Source organism: Pipra filicauda, unplaced genomic scaffold (genome assembly GCF_003945595.2).
Source record: "Pipra filicauda isolate LSUMZ 115617 unplaced genomic scaffold, ASM394559v2 scaffold502_size411320_pilon, whole genome shotgun sequence".
NCBI classification, from domain to species: domain Eukaryota; kingdom Metazoa; phylum Chordata; class Aves; order Passeriformes; family Pipridae; genus Pipra; species Pipra filicauda.
The window spans coordinates 213433-220831 of NW_024104646.1; the positions used below are offsets into that span (position 1 = coordinate 213433).

At 37.9% G+C, this 7399-nt stretch overlaps 1 protein-coding gene across 3 annotated transcripts in view; it reads left to right on the forward strand.

Annotated features, from left to right (window-relative positions):
* LCORL (ligand dependent nuclear receptor corepressor like) overlaps positions 1-7399 on the forward strand; it is an 89116-nt gene that overhangs the window by 75476 nt on the left and 6241 nt on the right. The window lies entirely within an intron of this gene.

The window sequence follows — 7399 nt, forward strand, 5'->3', positions numbered from 1 at the left end:
TAGGTTCCTATTACCTAAGGTGTGGATTTCACAAATATGCAGAGGTTATACTTGATGTTTTACTGACACAGGCTTGCCCTCAAAGCTCTCTTATTTACAAATGTTGAAATCTTTGTTTAAACAATGGATTATTTCTCTGTACATGAAATGGAAGCAGAGCTGAAAAATTCTTGTCTAGAAGCTGTAAGAATGCCTTAAAACGTTTTTCTTAATTAAAAAAAGTTCTTGTTCTCACTTAGGTCTTGCTCTTTTATCTATATGTGAAGTTTTCCATTTGGAATAAAGGGTAAATTTTAGGGGGGGGAAAAGGGACTTAAAATTAGGTTTCAGTATTTTTATTGGGGAACTTAGCATAAATTTCAAACAGTTCACTAACAATAATTTAGTTTTAAAATTTAAGAAATTGCAAGTAAATAGTTAAGAGCTATACTCGAAGTATCAATTCTTGAAATTGTGCATTTTGTTACCTGTCTTTCTAGTTTAAAGTTCTAGAGATGTGTGTTTGAAGAAATTCCCTTGTGTATCATATTTGTTGCTGACATTTCCTATTTATCAGTTTACTACTCACAGCTGGTTTTAAATTTTATTTAAGTAGTAGAAATCTCAGAAAAGGAAATTACTTATTTGCAAATTGCTGTTTGACCTTCCTTAATTCAGAAGTCTGGTGGGTTATAAACCACCCAGGGACTGTCTCATCATATTTCTGAGATGATCTCTCTCCATAACATAATTGCATTTATAATGTGAAAAAACTATTATGAATTAAAGATTTGAGCTTAAATGACAAGATTTCCATAGCTGCATTCATCACAGCACTGAGATGGGGGCATTCTGCTTCCTCTGAGAGCAACCTGAACCAGCAGCATACATAGTTCTGAACCTCCAACCTTTGTCTTATTGTGCCTCATTCAAAACCATTTTTAATTATGATTAGGTAGAATAAAGATAGCAAAACCTTTTTTTTCTGTTGTGGTATATTTCTAATGCTAATACAACAGTACTCATCTGCACTACAGATGTTTAGGGGATTTTTAATTTGTTTGCATGCTTCTAACTTCTAGTAATGACTGGAAATTAGGTAGTTTCCTTTCATGGAACTGATGGTCAGAGGCAGACTTGTTTCACTAGATGCTAAGAATTCATTATGTCTATCATAAAATGAATGATGCTTCCTTTCAGCTGTTAGACTCTTAGCTGCTTTCTGTTTCCAAGATCTTTTAAGACAGAGTACTATGAATGATTTGAGGGATAGAATTATTATTTTCTTTATCAGATTATATACTATCATCACTAGTAAATTATGCTTCAGAATTTTATGGCTTCTTCGTGCCCACTTCAGTGACAGTTTACAGTAATATTTTACTTCCTTGTTCTTCAAGAAGCCTGTGCCTTCTGTGGACTGCTAAATAATCTATATTAACACAAAACATGAGTGATTCTTGTCAAAAAGATCACTGTTCCATATAACTTTCTCAGGCTGCTTCAAATAATTATAACTTTAAAAGGGGGAAGCAATGTTGTCTATATTTAAACTTGTCAACATATTCCAATCTGTCCTGTATTTCAGGGAGCCATCCGGACAAAGCTCTGTACTTCCATGGCTGCACAAGTCTGATAGATTTCTTTTGTAAAACAGTTTTAGTTCCAAATTTTTGCAATGAAATTGGAATTTAAACCTTTTATGTTCTCTATGATCTGTTACATGTAAGGAAGTGAGAACATTTTCTGAGGCTGACTGGTTTTGGGCAGAAAGTCATGTTATTTCTGTAACTGTGCTCTGAAACTGTTGCCATCCATTCCACTTGCCAAAAGTTTACCTGAAAATGCAACCATCTGCTGGTTGGTTTATAATTTTGTCTCTGTGCAAGTTAAACTTAAAGCTTGAACAGTGTGTGGATATCTCAATATATAGATTCAGAAAATAGCAACCACTAAGTAATTCTCTTTCACTGACGTGCCACAAGCGCTCTCCAATTCCTGCTTGCCTCATTTTAGCTCTCTTTCTCATATGTTTTGTATTTCATTCCTATTTTCTTTCTTCCTATCCCTTTTATTTTTCCTCAGACCAAGAAAACACTTCTGAGTTTGTCTGAAGAGCAAAATAAACTTTCCACCGTAACTTCAGTCTGGGATTATGGCTGGTTCTGGCTTCCATCCCTGTCTTTCTGTCTCTATTTATTTCACCACCTGTCTTGGTACTCTGCTGTTTTATTTGTCTTAGTATTCCAGCTTTGCTAAACTCAGCTCTTATGTCTAATTTTTAAGACTCCCTGACTCTTGCTTATCTGCCCAGCTTGCTTTGATCGATTTCCAGGGCATTTCTTTCTCTCTCTCAGATTTCCAAATGGGATTCCATCCACTCAGCTGAAATATATTATTACAATGAGAATCCATTTGGTAAATGGAAATGAGACACTAAAATTTTCCTTTGTAGATTTTTTTGTTATTGCATTTTGGCATTGTGGAAAGAGCTTAAATTTTAGAGACAATCAATCAGACTCTGCGTGCTTGGTTTACTTTCATTTCAATATATGTTGCATTATCAAATCAATCTCTGTTAGAAATCATGCTGAGACTACTCTAGTCATTGTAGGTTTTTACCTGATGTATTCCACTATTTCTGGTTTTGGGAAATGTTAGAGTACTCTACAGAGAAAATTTTTTTATGCTTCTAAAGTTTTACTGTTTCTACTCAGTATTTTGAAACCTGTAAAAGCCTCAAATCAGTGCTGTGTATCATGGATGCTCTTATGCTTTCCAAGCTATCGATTTACACATCACTGTTGGTGGCCTTTAGCAAGTACAGTTTGCAGAATTTTTGTCAGACAGGAGGGTATAAGAACCAGTTTGACCTTGCTTTCAGCTTGTTCAGCAGGAGACGTTTTTATCTGTAAGTGTTGCAAAAGATTTAGAGAAACAGAACCCTACAGTGATACTTTCATAGCCGTTTTACAGCATACAAAGACACAGCAGTAATGGTAATCTCTGATGGGAAATGCTGAGGGATCACCTAACAGATAAGAGACATTTTTCCCTATTCCCACTTTTTATTTTTCCTACTTTTTCCTTTTTTCTTTTTTTGACATGCTGTGACATGTCATAGACACAGATTAACTCAGCAAATGTATGGATTCGAGCTAGCCAGATTTTTTAAAATTTCCTGGTTTTCCTGAACAATGTGGCTCCAAACTGCACAGAAAGTACACAGCTCAAAGAAAATTATTTTCATTTTGTGCTTGGCAGCCTGTCAGCTTCTCCTGTTGTTCTCCCATCCTGTATTAAAAATCTATTTCTATTAACACGATGATTTGGGTTCTAAATAAAGAAATGCAAAATTTCCCAAAGAAATATTTGTATCTGTACAGCTTTAGCAGGAAGTGTAGAAAAGAGCAGGGTTTTCTTTTGCACTTAGAAGCATGGGAAGGCCACTTGTTGCTTGCTTTAGTAGAAGGTTGAATTCAAAGACCTTTCTATTAAATTCTTTTTGCTTTAATGATAGCAGGAAATTTTTGAAGGGAGAGATGATCCTTTAAGGCCCTAGTGGGCCTGGAAACATAACCACAGACAGGGTTGTCTGCTTAGCCAGGGAGACCGGATAGGACTTCAGAGGCCATGGCAGTACTCTGATCTGGCTGCTGTGATTTGTTAGAGTAACAGGCAATTAACTCTTTCTTCAGCACTGTTGAAACAGAGTAAATTCAGAGGTGATTCGGTTCTGGTGCTATGGGAACTTACAGTTGGAACACACAAAAAAAGACCCCCATGGAGTCATCAATGACAGTTTTCTGGACCCACTGGTTTAGTGTGCAGCAGCATCCAAAGAGAGCCAAGGGCACAGGAGGGCATCCTCAGCTTGCATTTTTTTGATTGCTCTTCTTTCAGATTAAAAAATATAGTCACATTTCCATATTCTTTTTTCTCTTTACTTTCTAAGAAGAGACAAGAATGATCAGGTGAGATACGAAATCTTTAAAATGAAGCAGTAAATATGTGACCAACACTTCAAGACTAGAGGCAAGGGCTAGTAGAGGATAGCGCAAATAAAGATGGAGAAAAACATGTGAATTTTCAAGAAACCTCACTAGTTTATCATACAAAGATTTATGAAAAAATGGAGCCTGTTTTCTTTTTTACTGGGCTTTTAGCTCAGTTGGCCTGTCTTCAAATTCCCTAGTGAAAACAAAGCTACTGGATATGCTGTGGCTGGAGTTAATGTTCCATGTCACAGGAGCACCTGTAGCTGACTTCCAAAAATCACATGCATGGAAGCTGATTAACTGAGTCAGTCTCAAGTGAATAAAACCAAAAAAAGATAATCATTGCTGGACTGGTAAACAGATGGCTTCAGAACTGGAAGTTCTAACCTTTTCAGAGACCATTATATAAGATCAGTAAATGTCTGCCGTATTGGAAGTTGGAGACCTCCATCCTCTTACTGGTACAGGCTTTGGTAAAGAGAACTCCAGGGAGTGGTAGAGTAGGGATACTCTACAGCCTTATTCCAAGCTCTACTGAAATAGGCTTCATGGCTTCAGGTAGCATCAGGCTGCTGAACCTGCAGTTCTTCCTGAGAGGAGGGTTGCTGTGTGTAACATCTCTTTGTTTTACAAGGAATGCTTCGTGCACTGTGGAGCTTTTGCAAGCAGAGTGGAATAAAATTTAGAGTAGAATCTCTTGATGGATTTGGCTGGAGAAATTTAACTGCTTCTGTTTAACTGTATTCCTTTAATTACATTCTCTGATTTCAAAAAGGTTTTCTTATCTTGTTATGTCAACAACTAGAAAATAAATCACTACAGGTAAAAGAATGAAAAGCAAAATGAAAAACTAGGTTCTTCTCAGTTAACAAATATCTTAATGCAGATCTCTGACCATATTTTCCACTTCATTTTTATCAAGGTAAAATTTTCTAAAACAGTTAAGCTTTTTGTACTGTACTGGGAACTGAAAAAAAAATAACATTTTTCTATTCCTGTTTTTATGCATTCTTTTCAAAAGCAAAGTCAAAAGAGTTCTTCTATGAGAGGTAAATAAATCACTGCATGACAATTATCAGCACATACTTCAGTTTTATTTTTGCAAATTCAGCCCAGCCTTTTACACCTTGTACAGAAACCTGTAAAAAACTCTAAAAGATGGAGAGTAGGACAGTCCCTCACAGAGTTGTCTGCTTGGAAAGTGCTGTTTGTTACTATTATAGCACTCAGCATTTTCTTGGGAAAGAATGATGGTCCAAATTCCACCAAATCCTGGTAATATACCAAGTTGGTACAATTCCTAGTTTATATACAGAAGTAACATGCCAGATCATATGAGAAGCCCAGACTTTTAGGTTTTTCTGTCTGGCATTTTCCCAGCATTAAACAGAGATTATCTGCCTACTGCTTTAAAGACAGTAGAAATAAAACCAAAGAACACCACATACCAAAACCACCCCAACCCTCAAAAGCCCCAAACCAAACACCACCATTCATGCCCTTCTCGCCATTTAGCTATTGATTAGTTGTTAGGAGTTTACGTTTTGCTGGAAAGTACAAAATCAGTAGGGGATGAGCAAAGCTGCAAACTTGAGAAGTCAGCTTGAACACAGTCTCACATATGCACTCAATCCCATGGTCTTAACAAAAAGCTTTGGGTTTGTCCTGAGCATAGAGGAGAAGAGGCATGTTAGCCATGAATGGGGATGCCAGTTCAGAGAAAATCCAGCTCTGGAATCTTGTTGGTCTGGAGCTGTTTCTGAAGCTTCATGGCTGCAAGGTGCTTCTGAAGGGACTGGCACAGGGCGAGGGCACTGCACACAACCTCAGGTTTATCTAGCTTTTTTCACGAAAGCAACCTTGCTGGCTGAAGTCATCTCCATCACTTACGCTTGCATTCCATTTCCTACAGGAAGGAAAAGATCAGAGCAACCAGAGGAAAAGAGTACAAGGCAAAAATGAGACAAAAGATAGAGGCTGAAGAACAACACGAGGAAATGCAGGGAATGGGAGCCATACACCAGTTACGGAGTGTTGCGAACTAGGGTTAGGAAATGAGAAATGCCTTTTCCACTGCCATGTCAGAAAGGCAAGGACACAAGCCTTCTGGAGAGCATACATCAAAATGTAAAAGAATTAAAACCATGTTTCAGAGGATCTGTGAAAAATATCAGTGAATTGTCACTTTAGCTGTTACATTAGCTGTCTTTCCCTCTTGCCAGGACAGAGGAAAAGATTTAATCAGTCAGTCCATGGTATTTAGTAATGCAAGCCAATATGTTTTAGGTTATAGCCCTATACTGACTGTCTGTCCTCAGCTACCCTGCACACTCATGTGAGCACTACACTACAGCAGATTCAGTCCTTCAGAATTTGTACTCGAGTCCTGTTTCCTTAAATGCAGCAAGTAAAAGCCATTAAGAGATATTTTTTCTGTTTAAATATTCCTTTGATAGGAAACTGTGTTTGGACAGTTTTTAGCATGGTGCTTACCTCCTACCCCTAATTACAGTACTTAGGACATTATTTTTTAGTATCTCAGTAATTAGAAATATTTTCAATTTTGTATCATTCTTGAAATCTTTGAAAAGGATGGTGAAAAACGATGAATTGCACACAGCAGGTAAATCACTGCAGGAGGTAGACAATAAAAAAAAAGTAGGGATGGAGGGGTTTGAAATTAGGATTGAAATTGTCTTCTGATTGTGCTTTATATGTGAAGAAAGACATTCTTTATGATGAAGATGGTGAAACACTGGAACAGGCTGCCCAGAAACATTCAAGGTCAGGCTGGATGGGGGTCTGAGCACCCTTATCCAGTTGAAGATGTCCCTGCTCATTGCAGGGGGAGGTTGCACTGGATGGCCTTTAAAGGTCCCTTTCAACCCAAACTATTCAATGATTCGATCCACGTGTCTCTCCTAGTCTGTTTAGTGACCCCTTTCCCTTCTTGTATTACTTATTTTCCTAGATTTGAAACAAAATACTGTCTATGTGTTAGACCTTTCATGGCTGTACCAAATGAACATTGTCAGCGAAAAAAACAAGGCCCAAACTTTTGCCCAGGTCCTGCTCTATGCCTTTACAGTGCCAGCTGGAGATAATTTAAGCAACAGAACCCTGTTATTGCACTTCTGCAAAGGAACAGTGTGAACAGGAGACTGACGTGGGAGGGGCTCTGAGATCCCAACACAAACAAGCCCAGTCTACTTTACAACACAGAGCACAGCACAGTCAGGTTCTAATCTCAGTGTTTCTGGAACATAGTGCAGTAAAACAACAAAAAAACCCCCACCAGAATGCACAATCTGCCACCACCTCATCTTGCCTCTTATCAGCTTGTTTGCAGGGGAAGAGGAAAGTGTACTAAACTTTTTGTCATTTTTTTCCCCCCTCTCCTACCCCCACTTCTTTTCTCACAG